This window comes from Bos grunniens, chromosome 8 (assembly GCF_055505025.1).
Source record: "Bos grunniens cultivar Pamir isolate PY7600 chromosome 8, Bosgru_T2T1.0, whole genome shotgun sequence".
NCBI lineage: Eukaryota > Metazoa > Chordata > Mammalia > Artiodactyla > Bovidae > Bos > Bos grunniens.
This window is the reverse complement of record NC_141172.1, coordinates 47,154,029-47,180,833: the sequence shown is the minus strand read 5'-3', so window position 1 is coordinate 47,180,833 and position 26,805 is coordinate 47,154,029. Positions and strand designations below refer to the sequence as shown.

General features: G+C 40.5%; 1 protein-coding gene across 6 annotated transcripts in view; it reads left to right on the top strand.

Annotated features, from left to right (window-relative positions):
• Nucleotides 1-26,805, top strand: part of LOC147367024 (uncharacterized) — a 123,464-nt gene that overhangs the window by 22,814 nt on the left and 73,845 nt on the right. For 3 of the 6 annotated variants that reach the window (XR_015169720.1, XR_015169718.1, XR_015169719.1), the window contains exon 2: nt 834-904. The exons of the other annotated variants lie outside the window; for them this stretch is intronic. The gene's annotated coding sequence lies outside the window, so the exon portion shown is untranslated. The remainder of the gene's footprint in view (nt 1-833; nt 905-26,805) is intronic. 6 annotated transcript variants of the gene reach the window in all.

The following is a 26,805-nucleotide window of genomic DNA, read 5'->3' as shown; positions in this document are numbered from 1 at the left end:
TATAGTGGCCATCAAATATTTTAAAATATTTAAAAGTTATTTTTATGCACTGACTGCATATGAACACATAATAGAAAAAGATCAGGCTATTTAATTATCCATGTCCTTATATCAACTATCCTGAACTGAGATACTGTGTTCAGAATGTCTCCTGTGGTACATAACAAGTTAGATAGATTGGAACTTTATTTTCTTCTTTGGTAAGAGAGCAGTTGATTTCAGCATCACTTCCAATATTGTCTATAGGCCTGGGTCCTATAAAGCAATTAGGGTTTTCCAATTTACAATCCATAATTTCAGAGGCATTAATTGTGTAATTATTCATGTAGTATTTATTTACTTATCACTTCACTTCATCTGAGAGCCTCAGTGTTATTTGTAAATATTAATACATTGTAATTATGTTTCATCACAAGAAAAATATGATATACTGTCACTGGTAGTTTGAAACCATTATTAGCTTTGTACTTGACCTAGAAATCTCTCATTTAGATTTGTAGTTGTGGCTTCTCTCTGCTGCTGCTGCTAAGTTGCTTCAGTCGTGTCTGACTCTGTGTGACCCCATAGACGGCAGCCCACCAAGCTCCCCTGCCCCTGGGATTCTCCAGGCAAGAACACTGGAGTAGGTTGCCATTTCCTTCTCCAATGCATGAAAGTGAAAAGTGAAAGGGAATTCGCTTAGTCGTGTCCGACACTTTGCGACCCCATGGACTGCAGCCTACCAGGCTCCTCCGTCCATGGGATTTTCCAGGCAAGAGTACTGGAGTGGGGTGCCATTGCCTTCTCCGGTGGCTTCTCTCTAACCTTCAGTAAATCATTCTTTTTTGTGTCAGTGATTTGCTACCATGTATTGAGAGAAGACTGGATGATGCTACATTGCCACATGATACCATAAGAACTCAATGTAAGTTTACTCTTCCTGCTTTAAGATTTTCACTGTTTTTCCTTTAAGATGTTAGGAGCATCTTTAACTGAACACATGAGATTTTATTCTTAGGGTCCTCTAAGTAACTGATATCACACTTCCTAGAGTGACCTTTGAGAACCAATCAACCAACCAAAGTCTAGAATTATAAGCGTTGCATTTACCAAGATGAAAAACAATAAATGAGCGAGCCAACATTACAATGATACCTAGTTAGTCTGTCTGGGCTTGTGACCTTTCCCCCTTTGCCTTTTCCTCTGGACATTTTGCCATTTTACTTATAAACTTCAGATCCCTGACCTGTGTTACTTGTTGTCATTGCCTTTACTCTTATTGTTGCTTTTTAATTACTTTTGTTAGGATGGTGGGGCTCCATGCTGTGAAATATGGTTTATAATCTTTTGTCTTATGTTCATGACTTTCTGCCTCTTTCCAACATGATTTATTGCTGAACTTGTTTGTAATATTTGGACGTAATGCGTTTATATTTCAAAGCTGAACTTTGATCTTTGTGTGTTATATTTTGTTAATCTTGAGCAATGAATCTGGGGAACCATAGATGAGAAGCAGGAAAAAAAAATCCCCGAAATGCAATAGTAGCGGCTGTGATTCAGCAGCACGGATGGTAAAGCTGCGACGTACACAGCCACTCACAGTAGGAACTTGTTTGGACTGTAAATCTGAGTCACTCCCTGACCCAGTAACACTTTCCAGTGCCTCTGAATCTAGAAAAACGATCATCTTTGACTTTATAGTGAATAACAATGTCTGCTTTTCCCAAAGAATGGAGAAGGATGGAAGGGGAAGGCACTGTTATCTACTTTTAGTTATACATTTTCCCTAGCAATATGCTAATTTAATAAACAAATATCTGAATATTATCACAACATGTCAACGATATTAGTCATGTTCATGTTAGCATGTTTAAATGTTGGTAACTGTGTCATTCTGGCCATTTGTGTTTGTACTAACTATAACACAGATGTGTCCCCATGAGGACATACTGAGATGATCTTAAATTTTCAATTTTACATTTAATGTTAACAGAAGTAATTACATTATAAAAATCATACTTTTCCAAAAGGCTTTTGAATCCAGGTTCTTACTGTCCTAAATGAAGAAGGAAATGGCAACCCACTCCAGTGTTCTTGCCTGGAGAATCCCAGGGACGGTGGAGCCTGGTGGGCTGCTGTCTATGAGGTCGTACAGAGTCAGATATGACTGAAGCGACTTAGCAGCAGCAACTGTCCTAGAAGGTGGCGATTACTGATTGTAGATCTTAGACACCATAATTTTCATTAAGGCAATTCTATTAATTGCTTGGTGGTCCGTGCTTACACTGAGTAACCCTCTTTCTAGGATACCGTCTTTATAAGTAATAGAAGTTCCTTTTGAAGCAATTTAAAACTGACCTTTTATAAATTATTATTCCTCTTAAGCAGTCCTCAGTAGAAGCAGAGAACAGTGATCATTTTTCTTCCTTTGTTTCTTCCTTCCTGATTGACAGTATAGTTAAAGCAAATATATGAAATCTGTACCGAAGCCATGTAAATGTACAGAAGCAAATCAGTATTCTATTTCCAAAGTTTATCTCATCTTTAGCTGAGATAAGAGATCCACCAAACTCTACCAGATAAGGGCCTCTGAAGAATATCTTTTGGCAAAAGCACAAGCATTAACTTTAGATGCATCTCTATCCAAATATGGGATTTCCAGGTGGCACAGTGGTAAAGAATCTGCCTGCCAATGCAGGAGACCTGGGTTGGGAACATCCCCTGGAAAAGGAAATGGCAATCCACTCCAGTACTTTTGCCTGGAGAATCCCATGCACAGAGGAGCCTGGTGGGCTACAGTCCATGGGGTTGCAAAGAATCAGACATGACTTGGCGACTCAACAGCAGCTAACTAAATATGTCTCTTCCGTGTAACTTACCATGTGACCTTGGACAAGTTTATCCTGAGTTTCAACACATGTAAAAGGAAGAATATGATAGCAAACTTGTAAAAGGACTAGATAAAAATATAAGTACCTAAAATTACACTTTCTTCTTGCTAGACCTAAGGTAATGAACTAATCTGCAAAATATTCTTACAACTCTCATTAAATCTTCTCATAATTCTCTCTAGAAGCTTATGAAAAATAGTTAGCTTTTCTTTATGTAAAAATAATCTCACCTTTCAAAAAGAAAATTGCCACTTTCTCCTTACCGACAATTATTTCTTATTCATCTTTTTTGTGCAGTTAAAGACGTATACAATAATTGAAACAGATGAAGAGGAGTCAAGACACTGTGCCCTTATTCAGATTGCCACAGTTGATAATGACGTTCCAAAAGGAATAATTTTTTTTAATTTTTAAAATATTTATTATGTAATTTATTTATTTGGCTGTGCTGGGTCTTAGTTGTGGCACGCAGGATCTTTAGCAGTGGCATGCAAACTCTTAGATGTGGCATGTGGTATCTAGTTCCCCTGACCAGGGATACACGTCCCTGGTATTGGGAGCACAGATTCTTAGCCACTGGGCCACCAAAAGGAATTATTATCCCAAAAGGAATAATATTATAGGCAGAATGAATTAGAATTGAACTTCAGAAAATCTAGAAAGATAAGAAGCCACATAGATACGGCATCAGAAAAATGTTAAGATGAAATTCAAGCAATGTGTTCCAATATATTGGCAAAATGGAAGGGGTTGTTAAACCCTGGAATCACTTAACCTTAGAAGTAATTATGAAGGAAAAATCCATTCTAAGAAGGTAAGTTCAAAAGAGCCACTGAAAAAAATGCAATTAATCCTATCAAATATTCATTGGAAGGACTGATGCTGAAGCTGAAACCCCAATACTTCGGCCACCTGATGTGAAGAACTGACGCATTGGAAAAGAGCCTGATGCTGGGAAAGATTGAAGGCAGGAGAAGAAGGGGACAACAGAGGATGAGATGGTTGGATGGCATCACTGACTCAATGGACATGAGTTTGAGCAAGCTTCAAGAGTTGGTGATGGACTGGGAAGCCTGGCAGTCCATGGGGTCGCAAAGAATCGGACAAAACTAAACTGAACTAATCCTATCAAAAGCAATAGGCAGAGGGGATCAGAATAATAATGAGACTTAATCATTTAATGACAACCTTTTATGCATGCCATCTCTGTTTCTCAGCGCAGGCTTGGAAGAGAAGAACCTTATTGTTTCATAGATGTGAAACTGAAGCTCAGGCACAATCAAGGGACTTGCTTGAGGTCATATAGCTAGTACAGGATTCAAAGTCCATTATAACCTGCTCTTAGGGAAAATCTGATGTGGCCGTTTCACTGAAACCTAATGATTTTGGTTAACACTATTTTTTATAGAAGGCAAACTGTTTTTCTGCCTTGAATATGTTCACCTGACTAATTTAGGAAAATATTTAGAAGTCTTAATTATAGACATTATCTTCTGGGTTATCTTCAGCCTCTACATGTTTATGTAAATATACTGAATTTCTGAGGGATATAGAAGTCCCAAAAGAGACTTCAGACAGACACAACTGTATTAATTCCAACTAAGACCTGAGCCCAAATCCATATTTAGGTTTTCTATTCTGATAACCTCAGCTAAGCTATGTCTTCACCTCTGGATGAATAAGGCTTAGTGTAAAGGCAGACCAAAGATAAGTAGCTTGATTATTGCACTGCAAATCACACTGGACATTTGTTGGTCATATTGAAAAAATTAAAAAATAGTATTAACTGAAGTGTAATAACAAGTATATGGTAAAATACACAGATCTTAAGTGTACATCTTGATGAATTTTTACATTTGTACAAGGAGAGTGAAAAAGTTGGCTTAAAATTCAACATTCAGAAAATGAAGATCATGGCATCAGGTCCCATCACTTCATGGCAAATAGATGGGAAAACAGTGGAAACAGTGAGAGACTTTATTTTGGGGGGCTCCAAAATCACTGCAGATGGTGACTGCAGCCATGAAATTAAAAGATGCTTGCTCCTTGGAAGAAAAGTTATGACCAACCTAGATAGCATATTAAAAAGCAGAGACATTACTTTGCCAACAAAGGTTCGTCTAATCAAAGCTACAGTTTTTCCAGTAGTCATGTATGGATGTGAGAGTTGGACTATAAAGAAAGCTGAGAACTGAAGAATTGGTGCTTTTAGACTGTGGTATTAGAGAAGACTCTTGAAAATCCCTTGGACTGCAAAGAAATCCAACCAGTACATCCTGAAGGAAATGAGTCCTGAATATTCACTGGAAGGACTGATGCTGAGGCTGAAACTCCAACACTTTGGCCACCTGATGAGAAGAACTGACTCATTGGAAAAGACCCTGATGCTGGGAAAGATAGAAGGTAGGAGGAGAAGGGGGCTACAGAGGATGAGATGGTTGGATGGCATCAACAACTCAATGGACATGAGTTTGAGTAAGCTCCAAGAGTTGGTGATGGACAGGGAAGCCTGGCATGCTGCAGTCCATGGGGTTGCAAAGAGTTGGACATGACTGAGTGACTGGACTGAACTGAATGCTGCATTCCCATATACACTGATAAGCAGAGGGATGTACATGTGACTCACTCCTGCCAACTCAATGCAGTGAGACTGCTGAGACTTTTGGAATTGAGGCAGGCTCAACGTTTCAGTTGGTGTTGAATGCTGCAAGATGTGAAAAGTTAGTACAACGATCTTGCTACTGTGAGCAAAAGGTATTTGAGAGGGAATCAGTATCAGGGAGAATGGAATCAACAGACTGAAAGAAGGAAAGCTGGTCTGCAGGCAGGGTAGAGCTCCTGCATCCAGAGGTGCCTGAAATAAGAGCTAGTTCTGGACTTTCATTAAAAAGACTCAACAGATTCTCTTGAGTAAACTGATTTGAACTGGGTTTTTTGCCACTTGCAGTTGAAATGACCTAAAATGTGTCTATTAGGGAAAATTATTCTCTATAAGTGAATGAGGGGATTTTTCTTTTCCTTCTTTTAAAGAGCATGGGCACACAGGAAGGGGGCAATGAAGACAGGGTGGCTAGAGTGAGAATTGTTGCTGAAAAGGATGAAGGACTTATTTTTAAAACATAAGGATGAGATCATACTCATGTTTTTGCAGTGTGACTTTTGTCTTTTCAAAACTCTAGTAAAGTTGACTACATACAAGAATGCCTTGTGTGGATTGTAATATTATGTATGTGTGTGTGGTGGGGAGATGGGAGACTTCCCAGGTGATTCAATGGTGAAGAATCGACTTGCCAATGCAGGAGACGCAGGTTTGATCCCTGGGTTGGGAAGATCCCCTGAAGAAGGAAATGGCAACCCAGAATTCTTGCCTGGAAAATTCCATGAACAGAGGAGCCTGGTGGGGTGCAGTCCATGGGATCACAAAGAGTCAGACATGACTGGACACAACTTAGAGACTGAGCATGCACGTTCAAGAGGGAAGGAGGGAGACAGGAGGACTGGATTCTGTGTTATACTGATATGGTACAAATAAGGAAAACAAGAGGTGATGAAAAGATCAACTTTAAACTCAACAAATTCAACAGAAAGTAACTTGGAGTCAGAACTGACAGTGAGAATATAAGCCCTCCAGAAATTCATAGAATTGTTGAGGAATGCCTTGGACTTTCCACATAGCGTAGAGGGTTGAGACTATCTCCCCTAGATCTGAAGGGGCAAGAGGATCCCAGCTAACTATGACATATTATTCCTAAGACTGACAATAACATTACTTGCTAGTAAGAATTTTCTCAACTAATTCTAACTTTGGATCCATCAAACAAGAACCCAGAAGGCCAACAAATACAATTCTGTGTGTAGAATTAAAATATAATGGGAAGACATTTTCCAGATATTTCTTGAAATAAAGAACTTTAAATTAAACTTTTCACTTTGCAAAACGTCAGTTTTTCCAAGCCCAACTGAGCCACCAGGAAAGCCCCTCCCCAACCCCAAACCCCAATTCCCAAAGGGAATCAATATGCAGCACTTCCCAGTGTTTATAATGTAGCTGCCTGTGCATAATGCTATTCCAAATGAATTTAACTCAGAATCCCCTGAAAATACTAGTTAGCCCCAGTCAGATATTTACCACTTAATGTGAGTAATAATATTTACTACCCCAGCCTACCCTGAAGCTTCTTCTGTTCAGTTGTTGCTGCTAAGTCGTGTCCTACTCTTTGCAACTTATGGATTGTAGCACGCCAGGCTCCTCTGTCCTCCACTATCTCCAGGAGTTTGCTCAAATACATGTCCATTGAGTCAGTGATGCTATCCAACTATCTTATCCTCTATCACCCCCTTCTTCTTCTGCCCTCAGTCTTTCTCACTGGAAAGATTCCCATTGGCTCCTTGCTTCAGGTGGCCAAAGTATTGGAGCTTCAGCTTCAGCATCAGTCCTTCAAAGAATATTTGGGGTTGATTTCCTTTTGGATTGATTGACTTGATCTCCTTTCTGTCCAAAGGACTCTGAAGAATCTTCTCCAGCACCACAATCCAAAAGCATCAATTCTTTGGTGCTCAGCCTTCTTTATGGTCCAACTCTCACATCCGTACATGACTACTGGAAAAACCATAGATTTGACTATACGAACTTTTGTCAGCAAAGTGACGTCTCTGCTTTTTATTACACTGCTTAGGTTTGTTATCCTTTTTTTCCAAGAAGCAAGTGTCTTTTAATTTCATGGCTGCAGTCACTATCTGTGATTTTGGAGCCCAAGAAAATAATGTCACTGCTTCCATATTTTCTCCTTCTATTTGTTGTAAAGTGATGCGTCCAGATGCCCTGATCTTAGTTTTTAATGTTGAATTTCAAGCTGGCTTTTTCACTCTCTTCTTCTACCTTCATCAAGAGCCTCTTTAGTTCCTCTTCACTTTCTGTCATTAGGGTGGTATCATCTGCATATCTGATGATGTTGATATTTCTCCTGTCAATCTTGATTCCAGCTTGTGATTCATCCAGCCCAGCATTTTGCATGATGTACTCTGTGTATCAGTTAAATAAAGCAGGGTGACAATATACAGCCTTGACATACTCCATTCCCAGTTTTGAACCAGTCAGTTCCATGTCCAATTCTAACTGTTGCTTTTTGACCTACATACAGGTTTCTCAGGAGGCAGGTAAGGTGGTCTGGTATTCCTATCTCTTTAAGAATTTTCCAGTTTGTTGTGATCTGCATAGTCAAAGGCTTTTGTGTAGTCAATGAAGCAGAAGTTTTTTTAGAACTCCATTGCTTTTTCCATGATCCAACAAATGTTGGTAATTTGATCTCTAGTTTCTCTGCCTTTTCTAAACCCAGCTTGTACATCTGGAAGTTCTCGGTTCATGTAGTGCTGAACCCTAGCTTGAAGTATTTTAAACATAAACTTGCTAGCTTGTGAAATGAACCCAATTGAATGGTAGTTTGAACATTCTTTGGCATTGCCCTTCTTTTGGTTTGGAATGAAAGCTAATATTTTCCAGTCCTGTGGCCACTGCTGTATTTTCCAAATTTGCTGGCATATTGAGTGCAGCACTTTGACATCATTTTTAGAATTTTAAATACCCGAGCTGGAATTCCACCACCTCCACTAGCTTTGTTCATAGTAATGCTTCCTAAGGCCCACTTGACTTCACACTCCAGCATGTCCAGCTCTAGGTAAGTGACCAGTCCATCATGGTTATCTGGGCTGTTAAGACTTTTTTTTTAAATTATGAAAGTATGGTAACACATTTACAGGAGACTTGGAAAATACAGAACAAGATTACATATAGTTCCAGTATATATTATGATACTTTTTAAGTAGATAAATTAAGATTTTTAGTTGGAGTTTCAATGTCAAACTCTTAAAAATTAATAGAATGAATATACAGAGAAGTAGAAGGATTTAAGATATAGTAGACCTAAAGAGCACTATGAACCAATTCAACATAATTAACATAATTAAGATTTATACAATTTTCACACAACAAATTCTATTCAATTTCCATAGACTGTAAACTAGGAGACACTGGAACATATCCAGGGACATAAAATAAGGTACAAAAATTAAGGTATTGAAATTGTATATAATCTGTTTTCTTGTCACTGTGGAATTATGTTAGGAATCAGTATCAGAAGATACTTGAAAATAACCCATATATTTTCAAGTGCAATATGACATTTACCAAGAGAGATCTTTGACTTGGCCATTGAAAGCCTCAATAAAGTTAGAAGAATGAAAAAAAAAGAGTTATTTGAGAGAAGAAAACATTTAAGTGAGAAATTAATATCTCAATGAGAATTGATACTTTTAAAAATCACATGTATTTCATAATTCAATGTCCACTATGAAATGATGGGTGTATCTAAGAAGCCATAACAAGGAAAATTAGAAAATATTTGTAATAGAATAATGAAAAGAGATTACCTAACAATATAAAATATATACAGTTTGAGGCATTAAGTAAAGTGATGTGCTAAGTGGAAGGGCATACATGCATATGTTTTCATCTGCCTCACCAGTCTGTCTTTTGGTTGGTGCATATAATCCATTTACATTTAAAGTGATTATTGATATGTAGTATTCTTGGGCTTCCCTTGTGGGTCAGCTGGTAAAGAATCTGCCTATAATGTGGGAGACCTGGGTTCTATCCTTGGGTTGGGAAGATCCCCTGGAGAAGGGAAAGGCTACCTACTCCAGTATTCTGGCCTGGAGAATTCCACGGACTCTATAGTCCATGGGAATGCAAAGGGTCAGACATGACTGAGCGACTTTCACTTCCATGGTTCTATTACCATTTTCTTAATTATTTTGGATTTATTTTCTCTTTTCCTTCTCTTGTGTTTCCTGCCTAGAGAAATTCCTTTAGCATTTATTGTAAAGCTGGTTTGTTGGTGTTGAAGTCTCTTACTTTTGCTTGGCTGGAAAGCTTTTGATTTCTGCATCAAATTTGAATGAGAGTCTTTCTGGGTAGATTATTCTTGGTTGTAGGTTCTTCCTTTTCATCATTTTAAATATATTGTGCCATTCCCTTCTGACTTGTAGAGTTTCTATTAAGAAATCAGCTGATAACCTTATGGGAGTTCCCTTGTAGGTCATTTGTGGTTTTTTCCCATGTTGCTTTTAGTATTTTATCTTTGTCTTAATTTTCATCTTTTTGATTACCATATGTCTCAGTATGTTTCTCCTTGGGTTTATCCTGCCTAGGACTCTCTGTGCTTCCTGGACTTGGTTGGCTAGTTCCTTTCCCATGTTAGGAAATATTTCTCTTCAAATGTTTTCTCAGGTCCTACTCTCTGTTTTCTCCTTCTGGGATCCCTATAATGCAAATGTTAGTGCATTTAATGTTGTTCCAGAGATCTCTTAGGCTGTCTTCATTTTTTCATTCTTTTTTCTACATTCTGGTCTGTGGCAGTGATTTCCACCATTCTGTTCTCCAGGTCATTTATTCATTCTTCTGCCTCAGTTTTTCTGTTATTGATTCCTTCTAGTGTATTGTTCATCTCTGTTTGTTCTTTAGTTCTTCTAGGTCTTTGGTAAACATTTCTTGCATCTTCTTCATTCTGTTTCCAAGATTCTGAATCATCTTCACTGTCATTATTCTGGATTCTTTTTCTGGAAGTTTGCCTATCTCCACTTCATTTAGTTGTTTTTCTGGAGTTTTAGCTTGTCCCTTCATCTAGGACAAAACTTTCTGCTTTTTCATTCTGATAAACTTTCTGTAATATGGTTTTTGTTCTAGCTAGTGGGATTGTGGTTCTTCTTGCTTCTTCTGTCAGCTCTTAGAGCTTCCTGATGGGAGGGGCTGGTGGTGGGAAAAACTAGTTCTTGCTCTAGTGGGCAGGGCCAAACTCTGTAAAACTTTAATACAATTATCTGCTGATGGGTGGGGTTGCACTCCCTCCCTGTTGTTTTGCCTGAGGTGACCCAGCCCTGGGGTCTACAAGCTCTATGGTAAGGTTAATGGTAACCTCCAAGAGGACTTATGCCAAGGGGCACCTTCCAGGACTGCTGTTTCCAGGGCCCCATCACCACGACAAGCCACTGCTAACCCACACCTCCACAGAAGACTCTCCAATAATAGCAGGTCTGGTTCATTCCCCTATGGGGTCACTGCTCTCTTCCCTTGGATCTTGGTGCACACAAGATTTTGTTTGTGCCCTCCAAGAATGGAGTCTCTGGTTCCCTCAGTCCTGTGAAAGTCCTGTAATCAAATCCTGCTTACCTTCAAAGGCAGGTTCCCTCGAGGTTCCCAGTCCCTTTGCCAGATATCCAGTCTGGGAAGCCTGATGTGAAGCTCTGAACCTTCACAACAGTGGGAGAACTTCTTTGGTGGTATTGTTCTCCAGTTCGTGGGTGACCTACCTGGTGGGTGTGAGACTTGATTTTATCTTGTTTGTGCCTCTCCTACCATCTCACTGCAGCTTCTTCTTTGTCTTTGAACATGGGGTATCTGTTTTGATTGGATTCCAGCATCTTCCTGTCAATGCTTGTTCAACAGCTAGTTGCAATTTTTGTGCTCTCACAGGAGATGAGCACACGTCCTTCTATTCCACTATCTTGAACCTATCCCTGCATTGTCTTAAAGACCAAGACCTTTTTGGTATAGTTCTATGTATTCTTGCCACCTCTTCTTAAACTCTTCTGCTTCTGTTAGGTCCTTACCATTTCCGTTCTTTATCATGCCCATACTTGCGTGAAATGTCCCTTGATATGTACAGTTTTCTTGAAGAGACCTCTAGTCTTTCCCATTCTATTGTTTTCCTCTATTCCTTTGCATTGTTCATTTAAGAAGACCTTATCTCTCCTTGCTATTCTATGGAACACTGCATTCAGTTGGGTATATCTTTCCCTTTCTTCCTTGCCTTTCACTTCTCTTCTTTCCTCAGCTATTTTTAAAATCTTGTCAGACAACCACTTTGCCTTTTTGCATTTCTTTTTCTTTGGTATGGTTTTGGTCATTGCCTCCTATACAATGGTATTATCCTCTGTCCATAGTTCTTCAGGCACTCTGTCTACCAGATCTAATCCCTTGAATCTATTTATTACCTCCACTGTAACCATACAGGATTTGGTTTAGGTTATACCTGAATGTCCTAGTGGTTTTCCCTACCTTCAGCTTAAGCCTGAATTTTGCAATAAGGAGTTCATGGTCTGGACCACAGTTAGCTCCAGGTCTTGTTTTTGCTGACTGCATAGAGCTTCTTCATCTTTGGCCCCAAAGAACATAATCAGTCTGATTTCGATATTGACCATCTGGTGATGCCCACGTGTAGAGTCATCTCTTGGTTTGCTGGAAAAGAGTGTTTGCGGTGACCAGTGTTTTCTCTTGACAAAACTGTGTTGGCCTTTACCCTGCTTCATTTTGTGCTTCAAGACCAAATCTGCCTGTTATTCTAGATACCTCTTGACTTCCTACTTTTGCATTCCAATTCCTTGTGATGAAAAGGACATCTTTCTTTTTTTGGTGTTAGTTCTAGAAGGTCTTGAGGTCTTTATCAGTTCAGTTCAGTCGCTCAGTCATGTCCGACTCTTTGCGACCCCATGAATTGCAGCATGCCAGGCCTCCCTGTCCATCACCAACTCCCGGAGTTCACTGAGACTCATGTCCATCGAGTCAGTGATGCCATCCAGCCATCTCATCCTCTGTCATCCCCTTCTACTCCTGCCCCTAATCCCTCCCAGCATCAGAGTCTTTTCCAATGAGTCAACTCTTCGCATGAGGTGGCCAAAGTACTAGAGTTTCAGCTTTAACATCATTCCTTCCAAAGAAATCCCAGGGCTGATCTCCTTCAGAATGGACTGGTTGGATCTCCTTGCAGTCCAAGGGACTCTCAAGAGTCTTCTCCAACACCACAGTTCAAAAGCATCAATTCTTCGGTGCTCTGCTTTCTTCACAGTCCAACTCTCACATCCATACATGACCACTGGAAAAACCGTAGTCTTGACTGGACGGACCTTTGTTGGCAAAGTAATGTCTCTGCTTTTCAATATGCTATCTAGGTTGGTCATGACTTTTCTTGCAAGGTCTTCATAGTACCCGTCAATTTCTGCTTCTTCAGCATTAGTGGTTGAGGAATGTTGAATGGTTTACCTTGGAAATGAATCGAGATCATTCTCCAATTTTTGAGACTGAACCCAAGTACTGAATTTTGGACTGTCTTGTTGACTATGAAGACTACTCCATTTCTTCTAAAGGATTCTTGCCCACAGTAGTAGATATAATGATCATCTGAACTAAGTTCACCCATTCCTGTCCTTTTTAGTGCACTGATTCCTAAGGTGTTGATGTTCACTTTTGCCATCTTCTGCTTGATCATGTCCAATTTACCTTGATTCATGGACCTAAGATTCCAGGTTCCTGTGCACATTGTTCTTTACAGCATTGGACTTTACTTTCACCACCAAACACATCCACAGCTGAGTGTTTTTCCCACTTTGGCCCAGCCACTTCATTCTTACCGTTAGCTGTTCAGTTAACATTTACTAAATTGTAACTATATTTGATTTTCAGTGAATATAGACTGTAAAGTAGGCAAGATCTACATCCTCAGAAATTCTGTGTGCAAATCATACATAGACATGATTAACACATTCTCCACTGGCTAATTCCAGTTGCAAGAAAGCAATGGTATGTATAAGGTAAGGAAAAGGGAAAGTCAGATATTTGCATGTTGATTCTTCAGGAAGTGGACTGTGACGTAGAAATTAGTATGTAAATTGTTAATTAGGGAGTACTCTAAGGATTAAAACCTGTGGAAGGAAAGAAACGGGAAGGAGTAGGATTAGAAAGAGAAAGTGTTAGTGCCACAATGAAGTCTAGTGGATCCCACAAGGAGCACTGAAGCTGGAATGGTTAAGAGTTTTCTTATTTGGGAAGAGGAAGCATGAACCAATCATTGGACCCTGGCTGCCCAAGGGAGGGATGTGACGTTGGGTAAAACAGCCCTGTGGACTGTCAGTTGACATCCTTCCCAGAAATGGCCCCTTCAGTCCTGGAAGGGGCATCTGTGGCAAGGCACACAGCATCTGCACCACCAGAAATTATTTAAAGTTTTGAAATTCAATTAATCTAGTTATGCTTTAGACATATTAACTTCCTAGGTCTTTTGCAAGGTGCAGGGTGGGTAGTTAGAGTGACTCTCCTGGACAGATTTCCTTGAGAAATAAGCCTCTTCATTCTTAGCCACTTTATTAATCCATCTGATATAGTTTTCCCAGAGGGGGAACATGTTAGCCACAAGACAATCTTGCTTGGGATAAGAAAGACGTTACTGATATTAGAGCAAAGCAGTTTGGAGTTGATTCTGAAGTCAGACAGAATTCTAATCTTGTCACTAGAGTGGTCTAAAGGCTTTGCATACTGTTAACTCACTTAGAATTTTGGGCTTAAGGGGGCACCAAATGGTTGATAATGTCTGTCATGGGAACACAGCTGAAATGCTACTCAATTCCTACTATTTGCAACTTAAACATGTGCTGTCAATGAAGAGAGCAAGTAGCCAAGCTTGTGAAGATGCCCTGAGTTCAGAGCTACCAGCTGTGACTTCATATTTTCAACCACATTATTAATGTTGGTTGACTATCTGAAGACACTCAAGAAACATGGAAATAATTGCTGCATCTACAGATTTCACAGATGTGACTGGAATGTGTCCCACTTCAGGATAATGGGAATGGGCTGTCTGCATTATTGCTCAATTAATTAATTACCATAATGGTCCCAACCACATTATAAAGGCCAGCACCTCACAAATGATTGGCTTTGTGTGGCAGAAGCAACTGAAAATAATACATGAGAGACGGTTGTGGCTAGACCCTGTGCTAATTCAATTCATAATAACTTAAAAAATAAGAAACATCAGTTCAGTTCAGTCTCTCAGTCTGTAAAGTGTCCCAACTTTTTGTGACCGCTGTAGACTGCAGCACACCAGGCTTTCCTGTCCGTCACCAACTCCCATAGCTTACTCTTAATAAGAAACATCAGGTGCTCTTAATTGGTGATCTCTTCCTTAGAGAAATATGCCTTGCCATATTTTTGTCTAAGAACCACCATGAAGTGTACAGGGAGTTTGGAGACAGCTCTGAGCAGAGTTAATCATAGCCTGCTCAGTTGATTATAGTACGCTTTCTGTTTGCTTGTCACGTGAGTAGAGAGAGCTTCAGCCGCCTGACATAAAAGGACTGGACGTGCCAGAGGATTATGTATTGTGTTATTTGTTAAACTTTAGAAATGAAACCAATGATTAATGCTGAAAACCTCTAATCAGCATTGGATGGTTCAAACTCAAAGCGGTGTTTATAATAATAGTAGACAGTAGGATGGAGGTAGTATCTTCCATTTGCAAGTTAAATGGAAATATTATAATTGAAAGCTCATTAAATTTTCCCACATAGAGCTAAAAATTAATAACAACTTGAGTTTACTGAAAAAAAAGGAAAAACTATTTGTTAAAGTTTTTTCAGTTGCTTGAAGCATCTCTGTCTGTCCCCAGTGAACACTGGGGGGATAACACAAAGTAACAAAGCCTAATTTATTATATTTTTCATACTAATAGGTAATATCTAAAGAAAACAAGATATTTTAGCTGCCATATTAATAATTGTAATACACAGTGTAGGGGGGAAAATCACTTCCCTTGTCCTGCAATATACCAAAATTTGAGTAGAATGCACAGGAATTTTATTATAGTAAAGGGTACTCATGCAAAGATCGGCTCAATAAAGGACAGAAATGGTATGGACCTAACAGAAGCAGAAGATATCAAGAACAGGTGGCAAGAATACACAGAAGAACTGTACAAAAAAGATCTTCATGACCCAGATAATCATGATGGTGTGATCACTGACCTAGAGCCAGACATCCTAGAATGTGAAGTCAAGTGGGCCTTAGAAAGCATCACTACGAACAAAGCTAGTGGAGGTGATGGGATTCCAGTTGAGCTATTCCAAATCCTGAAAGATGATGCTGTGAAAGTGCTGCACTCAATATGCCAGCAAATTTGGAAAACTCAGCAGTGGCCACAGGACTGGAAAAGGTCAGTTTTCATTCCAATCCCAAAGAAAGACAATGCCAAAGAATGCTCAAACTACCGCACAATTGCATTCATCTCACATGCTAGTAAAGTAATGCTCAAAATTCTCCAAGCCAGGCTTCAACAATGTGTGAACCGTGAACTTCCTGATGTTCAAGCTGGTTTTAGAAAAGGCAGAGGAACCAGAGATCAAATTGCCAACATCCACTGGATCATGGAAAAAGCAAGAGACTTCTAGAAAAGCATTTATTTCTGCTTTATTGACTATGCCAAAGCCTTTAACTGCGTGGATCACAATAAACCGTGGAAAATTCTTCAAGAGATGGGAATATCAGACCACGTGACCTGCCTCTTGAGAAATCTGCACGCAGGTCAGGAAGCAACAGTTAGAACTGGACATGGAACAACAGACTGGTTCCAAATAGGAAAAGGAATATTTCAAGGCTGTATATTGTCACCCTGCTTATTTAACTTCTATGCAGAGTACCTCATGAGAAACGCTGGACTGGAAGAAACACAAGCTGGAAGCAAGACTGCTGGGAGAAATATCAATAACCTCAGATATGCAGATGACACCACCCTTATGGCAGAAAGTGAAGAGGAACTCAAAAGCCTGTTGATGAAAGTGAAAGTGGAGAGTGAAAAAGTTGGATTAAAGCTCAACATTCAGAAAATGAAGGTCATGGCATCCGGTCCCATCACTTCATGGGAAGTAGATGGAGAAACAGTGGAAACAGTGGCAGAGTTTATTTTGGGGGGCTCAAAAATCACTGTAGATGGTGACTGCAGCCATGAAATTAAAAGATGCTTACTCCTTGGAAGGAAAGTTATGACCAACCTAGATAGCATATTCAAAAGCAGAGACATCGCTTTGCCAACAAAGGTCCGTTTAGTCAAGGATATGGTTTTTCCTGTGGTCATGTATGGATGTGAGAGTTGGACTGTGAAGAAGGCTGAGCACCAAAGAATTGATGCTTTTGAACTGTGGTGTTGGAGAAGACTCTTGAGAGTCCCTTGGACTGCAAGGAGATCCAACCAGTGCATTCTGAAGATCAGCCCTGGGATTTCTTTGGAAGGAATGACGCTAAAGCTGAAACTCCAGTACTTTGGCCACCTCATGCAAAGAGTTGACTCATTGGAAAAGACTGATGCTGGGAGGGATTGGGGGCAGGAGGATAAGGGGACAACAGAGGATGAGATGGCTGGATGGCATCACTGACTCAATGGACGTGAGTCTGAGTGAACTCCAGAAGTTGGTGATGGATAGGGAGGCCTGGCGTGCTGCAATTCATGGGGTCGCAAAGAGTCGGACACGACTGAGCGACTGAACTGAACTGAACTGAAAGGGTACTAAAGTATTGGTTTTAGAATAGTACCTTAAAACTTTAAGGATATCTCACTTTGTTTTCCCCTGTTCATAACCTCCATAGTCACTTTTTGTTTTCAATTAGAGTGGGGAAGAGGGGTATCTTTTGCATTATTTATTTTTTTAGCAGATAATTTTTAATAGACAATTTTTTGAGCAGTTTCAGGTTCATAATAAAATTGGAAGGAAGATGCAGAGATTCTCCATGTATCCTCTACCCCCACACATACCATAACCCTCTTCATTGTCAGTGTCACCCACCAGAATGGGACACTTGTAACAACTGATGAATCCACATCTGCGTATCATCATCACCTAAGGTACATAGTTTACATTAGGGTTCACCCTTGGTGTTGTACATTCTATGAATCTGAACAAATGTATAACATGTATCCACCACCATAGTATCATATGGAATAGTTTCACTGCTCTAGAAATCCTCTGTGCTCTGCCTATTAGTTATTTTTAATAACATAATTAAAATAACAGGCAAACTCTGAAGGCAGCTCTTATAAATCAGCCTGAAAGATGGTAACGATGACCCTATATGCGAGACAGCAAAAGAGACACAGATGTAAAGAACAGACTTTTGGATTTGGTGGGAGAAGGCGAGGATGGGATGATTTGAGAGATTAGCATTTTCATATGTGAAACAGATCTCCAGTCCAGAGTTGATGCATGAGACAGGGTGCTCAGGGCTGCTCCACTGGGATGACCCTGAGGGATGGGATGGGGAGGGAGGTAGGAGGGGGGTTCAGGATTGGGAACATATGTACACCCATGGCTGATTCATGTGAATGTATGGCAAAAACCACCACAATATTGTAAAGTAATTAGCCTCCAATTATAATTAATTAATTAATTAAAATAAATAAATAAAAACATTTAAAAAAAAATGTCATCAGCATGAAGAAATCCTATCTGGCTCACAAGACTTAGATGACTGTGGCCTGCATTTATCGTTGTATTCTGTTCTCTGAACTATCAGCATCTGATTGTAGCTCACATTACACAGGCCAGGAACATCTGCCTGAAACAAATATATTTGAACTCACCCACTAAGGCGGTGGCGTGAAAGTGAGTTCTGAGATGACTGTACAGCGTGACAAGGAGACACATTTTCACTTACACTATTCAAATATGCAGGCAGGAACTTTTTTGCCCTGCTTTGGTCTATGGCTTAATTCTTCTAGTCTTTACTTTCCTCTTAAATTCCATCTCATTTGATTAAATGAAACAGAAAGTAAATTAGGAAAAGCCCAAAATACTTTGATGAATTTAGGTCATTGAAAAGGCCTAAGAATTTTTTTTTCTTCTCATTAGAGGATCAAGTTCATTCATTTGTTTGTTCATTTGTTCAGTAAGTCAAGAATTATAAATTGAAAGTCCCTGTGTTCCAAACCCTATAAGACCCTTGGGGTGCAACAATGACATAGTTGTGAGAAATGGAAAGCCCTATCTTCTCTCCTCCCATTTCCTTTGTTTCTCCTGTTTGCTTAGTACATGCATACTCTGAAATATGCCTGTGGATCTACTTACCTCTTTGGGCTCCACTGTACATCATTTTAACAGAATTATTTTATGTCAGGGAGCAGCAACTATTTAGGTTTTTTTTGAAAAATCAAGTACTCCTTTCCTCGTATATCTTTCTGGGTTGTATGTTACCACAGAGTCAATTGCAGTGAATTTATAAATGAAGCCCCAGTTTTCTTTGTATCATCAAGTAGGCGGGAGATGTGCCAGTCTTGTTAATCCCTTAGTGATTAAATATATCATGGTTGAGAGCATGGGAGAAAATAGGCAATGTCATGTATACACTGTGGAGTCACGAAGACATGGACTTGAATCCAGGCTCTATCACTTAGGAGCTAAGTGATTCTGGGCAGGCTGTTTACTGTTTCTGAACCTTGGTTTCCTGCTTTGTAAACATGAATGATTTTACCTGCTATTCTCATATTTTGAGAGTTAAATGTGAGTCTACCCAAGTTGCTCCAGGCTTCCCTGGTGGCTCAGATGGTAAAGTATCCGCCTGCAATGTGGGAGACCTGGGTTCTATTCCTGGGTTGGGAAGATACCCTGGAGAAGGGCGTGGCAACTCACTCCAGTATATTTGCCTAGAGAATCCCCATGGACAGAGGAGCCTGGCAGGTTACAGTCCACGGGGTTGCAAAGTCAGACGCGACTGAGTGACTAAGCACAGCACAGCAGTCAAGTCGCTTCAGGTCTTCTCAGCCTGAGGGCATGAACCTGATCTTAGGGATAGTGTATAAGTCTGCTAGGGCTGCCATAACAAAATCCCACCACAGACTGGGTAGCTTAAACAATACAGTAAGTCTCCTACGTACAGACCTTCAAGTTGCCAACTTTCAAAGATGGGAATGTGTGTTCCATCAGCATCAGGCATGAGTGAAATCGCAGCTTGCCCTCTGTCTCCTATTACTGACGACCCCTTCAGCTCCACCATCTCCCACCTCCTCCTCCAGTCAGTAACTCTTCTTGCCTGTTCACTCGATGCCAGCCCCTGTATGCCAGCTGTTGTTCTATACTGCTATACTCTTCAAGGTACTGCACTGTGAGATTTAAAATATTTATTTTTTGTGTTTGTTTTTTATGTGTTGTGTGAAAAGTATTACAGAGCTATTATAATACAATACTATATAGCTGATTGTGTTAGTTGGGTACCTAGGCTAACTTTCTTGGACTTATAAACATGCTCTTGGAAGGGAACACATTCATATGTGGGGGACTTACTGTAGAATTTATTTTCTCAAAGTTCGGGAAGCTAGAAGTCCAAGATCAAGGGGCTGGCCAGTTTGGTTCCTCAGGGCCTCTCTCTTAGGCTATCTTTTCGCTGCTTCTTCACATGGTTGCCTGTTTACGCATATGTACCCCTGGTATTTCTTCCTCTTCGTGTAAGGTTACCAGTATGTTGGATTAGGGTCCACCCTGACAGCTTCATTTTAACTTAATTGTTTCTTTTAAAGGCCTTAACTTCACATTTTGAGGTTTTAAGAGTTGGGCTTCAACATACAAATTTACAGGGATTCAATTCAACCCATCAGATCAGATCAGATCAGATTAGTCACTCAGCCGTGTCCGACTCTTTGTGACCCCATGAATTGCAGCACGCCAGGCCTCCCTGTCCATCACCAACTCCCGGAGTTCACTCAGACTCACGTCCATCGAGTCAGTGATGCCATCCAGCCATCTCATCCTCTGTCGTCCCCTTCTCCTCTTGCCCTCAATCCCTCCCAGCATCAGAGTCTTTTCCAATGAGTCAACTCTTCGCATGAGGTGGCCAAAGTACTAGAGTTTCAGCTTTAGCATCATTCCTTCCAAAGAAATCCCAGGGCTGATCTCCTTCAGAATGGACTGGTTGGATCTCCTTGCAGTCCAAGGGACTCTCAAGAGTCTTCTCCAACACCACAGTTCAAAAGCATCAATTCTTCGGTGCTCAGCCTTCTTCACAGTCCAACTCTCACATCCATACATGACCACAGGAAAAACCATAGCCTTGACTAGACGAACCTTTGTTGGCAAGTAATGTCTCTGCTTTTGAATATGCTATCTAGGTTGGTCATAACTTTCCTTCCAAGGAATAAGCATCTTTTAATTTCATGGCTGCAGTCACCATCTGCAGTGATTTTTGAGCCCCCCAAAATAAAGTCTGCCACTGTTTCCACTGTTTCCCCATCTATTTCCCATGAAGTGATGGATCAGGATGCCATGATCTTCATTTTCTGAATGTTGAGCTTTAAGCCAACTTTTTCACTCTCCACTTTCACTTTCATCAACAGGCTTTTGAGTTCCTCTTCACTTTCTGCCATAAGGGTGGTGTCATCTGCATATCTGAGGTTATTGATATTTCTCCCAGCAATCTTGATTCCAGCTTGTGTTTCTTCCAGTCCAGCGTTTCTCATGATGTACTCTGCATAGAAGTTAAATAAACAGGGTGACAATATACAGCCTTGATGTACTCCTTTCCCGATCTGGAACCAGTCTGTTGTTCCATGTCCAGTTCTAACTGTTGCTTCCTGACCTGCATATAAGTTTCTCAAGAGGCAGGTCAGGTGGTCTGGTATTCCCATCTCTTTTAGAATTTTCCACAGTTGATTGTGATCCACACAGTCAAAGGCTTTGGCATAGTCAATAAAGCAGAAATAGATGTTTTTCTCGAACTCTCTTGCTTTTTCCATGATCCAGCGGATGTTGGCAATTTGATCTCTGGTTCCTCTGTCTTTTCTAAAACCAGCTTGAACATCAGGAAGTTCACGGTTCACACATTGCTGAAGCCTGGCTTGGAGAATTTTGAGCATTACTTTACTAGCGTGTGAGATGAGTGCAATTGTGCGGTAGTTTGAGCATTCTTTGGCATTGCCTTTCTTTGGGATCGGAATGAAAACTGACCTTTTCCAGTCCTGTGGCCACTGCTGAGTTTTCCAAATTTGCTGGCATATTGAGTGCAGCACTTTCACAGCATCATCTTTCAGGATTTGGAATAGCTCAACTGGAATCCCATCACCTCCACTAGCTTTGTTCGTAGTGATGCTTTCTAAGACCCACTTGACTTCACATTCCAGGATTCAGCCCATAAGGGATAGTAACTTTACTGTCATACATTGGTCTGCATCATGCTGGGATGTAGCTCAATATAAATCCCAGAAGGTACCATATAGTTGTTCGTGGTTTTCCAGTTCTTCCACTCTTTTCCTGCCCAGGAAACTGCTTGGGGAACCTCTCTACCACCTCTCCCACCTGAGCACAAGATGTCCGTGCCCAAGATGCCCTGCCTGGTGCTGAGCATGCCTGGGCAGCACACCCCCCTTTGCAGACTGTGCTGCAGAACAGCCAGGTCCTAACAGTGGGAAGCATGACATTCACCCTGCTCTGCATCACAGCCTGTGGCTGAGTCTGCAGCCGCACAGCGTATACCTCTGTGTTTCTGCTTCCCTTGTGAAAACAGCTGCTTCCTCATCTTTCTGCATCCCCTTGCCCTAGAGGGTTGAGACAGTCTGGAACCAAATGCCATGCTCTGTTCCCTTCCCTGGTCCTTCTGGTCAGGCAGCAGAACATCCCCCATCACCACCCTCCACAGCTGAGCCTGTGGGCAACCTGGTAGGAAGGGTTGCCAAAAACCTCATTGACATTGACTTCTGGCAACCCTTCCTACCAGGTTGCTCGCAGGCTCAGACAAATATGAATCCCAATTCCAGCTTAGGGCACTGGATTCCTTTACATGCCAACTCTTGGACTTTCCCAACATGTTTCTTCAACCAGTGACTTAAGGAGGGCAATGCCATTAGTTTCTGATTCTGCTGTCTTTGCCACTTGGCATCCTGTAGTGATTAAGAACGTGGCTCTGCAGTCAGATTGCCTGGACTTCAAACCCTTTTCTGTGACCTTGGGCTGGAAACTTTTCTTCCGTAAGCCCCAATTTTTCTATCTGTAAAAGAGGTATAATAGCAATTCTTATTTCATAGGATTATAATAAGAATTAATGGGTAAGAGATGTAAAGAATTCCTCCCCATGCCTCAAACCCTATGATCCTTATCATTGTCATCTAATAGTCTCTACATACTAACTCTTCTAGGAATTTTTTAGGTATTATGTTATTTCATTCTCAAACAATCCTTTGAGGGAGGTGCCCTTTTGATAGTGATTTACAGATAGGGTAATAGTTGTCAGTAGCCTGAGATGGCATAGTTAATAAGGATTCAGTCCAGTTTGGTCTGATTCTGCACAGACTGTTCTAAACACTGTGCTCAGTAAGTGATTTATATTATTACTGTAGTCATGATCAGTCAACAGATTTTATTTAGATGCTAAATGTACTTCAGGAGGTGGAGTGAAAAATACAGAACTTTATAAGTAGTGTTTTCTTTCAAGGATCTATACTTTCATTGGGAAGATTGGACATATGTATATAAAGACAGAACTGAAATAACAAGGTGCTATGTGCAAATAAATAGTGGGAATAAAATGTATTATGAGTCTCACAGAGGGAGAAAGAGAGACTGTGGCCAATCAGTGTGGTCAAGGAAGGCTTCATGACCAAGCTTGAACATACAAGCTTGGTAATTAATGATTGAACAACATAGGCAGACACTGATAAATAAGTGGGACTGGGAGAAAATAGGGGGAGGGAGGAAAAGCATTTCAGAAGAGGAAGTGAGTAAACTACTAAATTGGAAGAAATACCAATATTGTTTAGGTTAGTAACTTAGAGTGACCCTGAATACATGTGACCCTGTGAGTGAAAGTTGCTCAGTCATATCCGACTCTTTGCGACCCTGTGGACTGTAGCCCACCAGGCTCCTCTGCCCATGGAATTCTCCAGGCAAGAATACTGAAGTGGGTAGCATTCCCTTCTCTAGGGAATCCTCCCAACTCAAGGATCAAATCCAGATCTCCCACATTGCAGGCTCAGTTTTACTATCTGAGCCACCAGGCAAGCCCAAGAATACTGGCGTGGGTAACCTATTCCTTCTCTAGGGAATCTTCCCAACTCAGGAACTGAACTGGGGTCTCCTGAATTGCAGGCAGATTCTTTTCCAGCTGAACTACCAGGGAAGCCCACATGTATCCCTAGATAAAGTCAAATGAAAATACTTTTGCAAAGCTCCCAAACCTCTTTAACTTCAGCACATATTTAGAAAATGGTAAGATATTGATAACACATTGGAGTAAATGAAGGAAGCTTCTAGAAAATGGAACAGTAGTCACCGAGCTCCAGCTGCCAGGCCTCACCAGCTGCCTGAGGGCTGAAGGGAATCAGTATCTTAGTTCTAGGCCCTGTTCTACACAGCTTTTAAAAATAGGCAGAATAGAAATTACCAGTATTTCTCAGTGTGTTTTTATATAATTACAACCTGAAAGTGTCTAAAACTCTAAGCTCTGTGTTATCCAAGCAAGCAGAGAAACTGTACAATTAATTTTACATGAACCCAATGGTGAAGCTAGTTCAAAACTTCAATATGAGATGAAGGATGAAAGCCATGGAGGATGAAAACAAACTAAGACCTAGTGGTTTCTGAGTTTAAACACTCCACCAGCAAACATCAAATAGGAAAAAGGACAGTTAAAAAGCACAGTTTTATTAGGTGGTGTCTGACCACACAGAATGCTGGGAACTGTATTTTACTTATCTAGTCCACCCGAAACAGCAGGATAGCATATGCATGGCTGCACATTTTGGGTGGTGGCCTGTCAGTTGCTCCCTCCAAGGCTAGTTGAAAGAAAACATTCTGTGCATTTTGCATGATTAGTAAATTGGAGTGGACATCAGCACACAGAAGTATCACTCTTAGACCCAGGCAGGAGGGGCCCTGTCCTGGGATACATAATTTAGAGGGTTCTGCTCTGGCTCCTCACATGAGACAGCTCTGCTTATGGAATAAGGAATCCCTGGAGCCAAAGGGCTGTGCCCAACTGGAATCCAGCAGTCCCCTCCCCACTTGACCAAATGGCTTCCTGCCACGTTTGAGGGCTTTTGCAGACCTCATCCCAGGCCTATCCTTGGAGAAGTAGATGGCACCACTGGCGGGAAAACACTAGGCCATAGGGCAACCAGGGGCCAGCTGCCTGTGTAGTGAGGACAGAGCTCAGTGGGCTGTCTGGGGTGTCCACACTGTTGGCATAAAGCTGCTCAGAGTTGAAGATAGGGCCAGGATGGGTGGGAGAGCTGGACAAGTGTCAGGGCCCACCTCTCCCTATGCCACTGTGTTCCAACAAGGAGGTTTGGGGAGTCTAATGATTCCAAATTCCAGCCTGGCCCTCTAGGTCATTATAGAGGCACATTTGTCAAGGTATACCATTTATACAATTGTCCATTTATAACATTTAAATATTTAGACATAAAGTATGTGGATCTCCTTTGTGTTTTTACCCTGGGCTCACAAATGTTTGTGGTGGACCCAGGACACATGAGAGTCTGACAGGAATCACATAAAGGACAAGGACATAGACATTCTGAGTCCTGTCTCCTCTTAATCCAGGGCTGGGAAGTCGGTGGTGTGAATTTGGCCTATGGGTACTATGCGTACCACCAACCCTGCGTCTTTCTGTTCTCTTTCTTTTTTTCCCCCCCACTTTCTTGCTCATGTTCTGTTCTCTCCCTTGCACAGAATAGATCAGCCAGGGTCCACCTTGGGTACCACATAGGTGATCACCAGCAGGTGTGTGATGATAAAACACAGTCACTCAGAATTACAAAATGTGAATTATGGATACTTATGTAATAGCACATCCCCTCATCAGCATAAATGCCTAGCTCTGCCTCACACTCAAAACCAACCCATGCATTGAAATAGTTCTCTTTTCCTAAAATTGGCCATTTTTAGCCTTTTGGAGTAAAGTGTATTTAATATTTTATTTTAACGGATGATCAGTGCTTAAGCCAGAATCAGTGTTAAAAGTTCTTTACCTTAACATAGCTTTCATTGTAGGATGTTTTAAAGAAATTCCCATTCCTATCCTTATATTGATGCATTTTTGTAGTTTAGGTTAGGAATGAAGGTAAATCAGGACGTAGCCTTTGAGTGTAGTTTGTACCAGTGATGTTAATTATTGATTTCATCAACCTTTAGACGCTAGGACTCAAGATTTTACACAAGCTTAAAGGAGAGAATATTCTAGTTTGCCTACATCTGCCTAATAACTATAAACACTTTCTTGACAGGCTGACTTTGGGCGTGTTTAACAAGATGATAGAACAGTAGAGTCAGGCGATATTGTCATTTTCTAAAGAGAAAGGAAGAAGGTGGCAGTGAGGAAAGGTCTTGAGATGTGAATACAGAAAATGTAACTTTGAATTATCCTGGATTTTTTTTTTTAAACACAAATGCCCAGGTATTGCTTTTCTTTTCTCCAAAGCTCCAGATACATTTCTAACAAACATCCATGTTTGAAAAACAACTCGACTATATGATGATCTTTTATCTAATTTGTTTCACTTTTTAAATTTTATATCCAGTGCTTCCATATCATTTAGTTTGTTTTCCAATTTCTCCATCTCTTCTTTTTTTTTTATGTGCTTTCTCAAGCCTTTATCAAGCATAATAGAAAAGCTTTTTTTGTATACATATATATAGTTTGTGTAATATAATATATTTTAGAAATATGAATCTTTAAAAAATCTATGACATTTTGAGTCCACTTGTTTGACTCAGTATGAATAGGATGCTATATTTCTAATTAAAAAAACAAGCAATGAAGTTTTACTGTATAGTACAGGGACCTATAGTCAATATCTTGTAATAACCTATAATGGAAAACAGTCTGAAAAATAATATATATGTATATGTATGCCTGAATAACCTTGCTGTGTACCTGAAATGTTGTAAGTCAATTATACTTCAATAAAATATATATATTAGGGAAAAAAAAATAAGGCCAGAAGTTATCACTGTCAAAAAGAATGGAGCATGGTTTCCATGGGGCCTTCTTAGAGACAGAGAAATGGGCTCAGGCGGCTCTTTTCATAGGACACCCAGTTATTGGGCATCGCATCACAGGACAGGCTTGCACCCTCCTCTC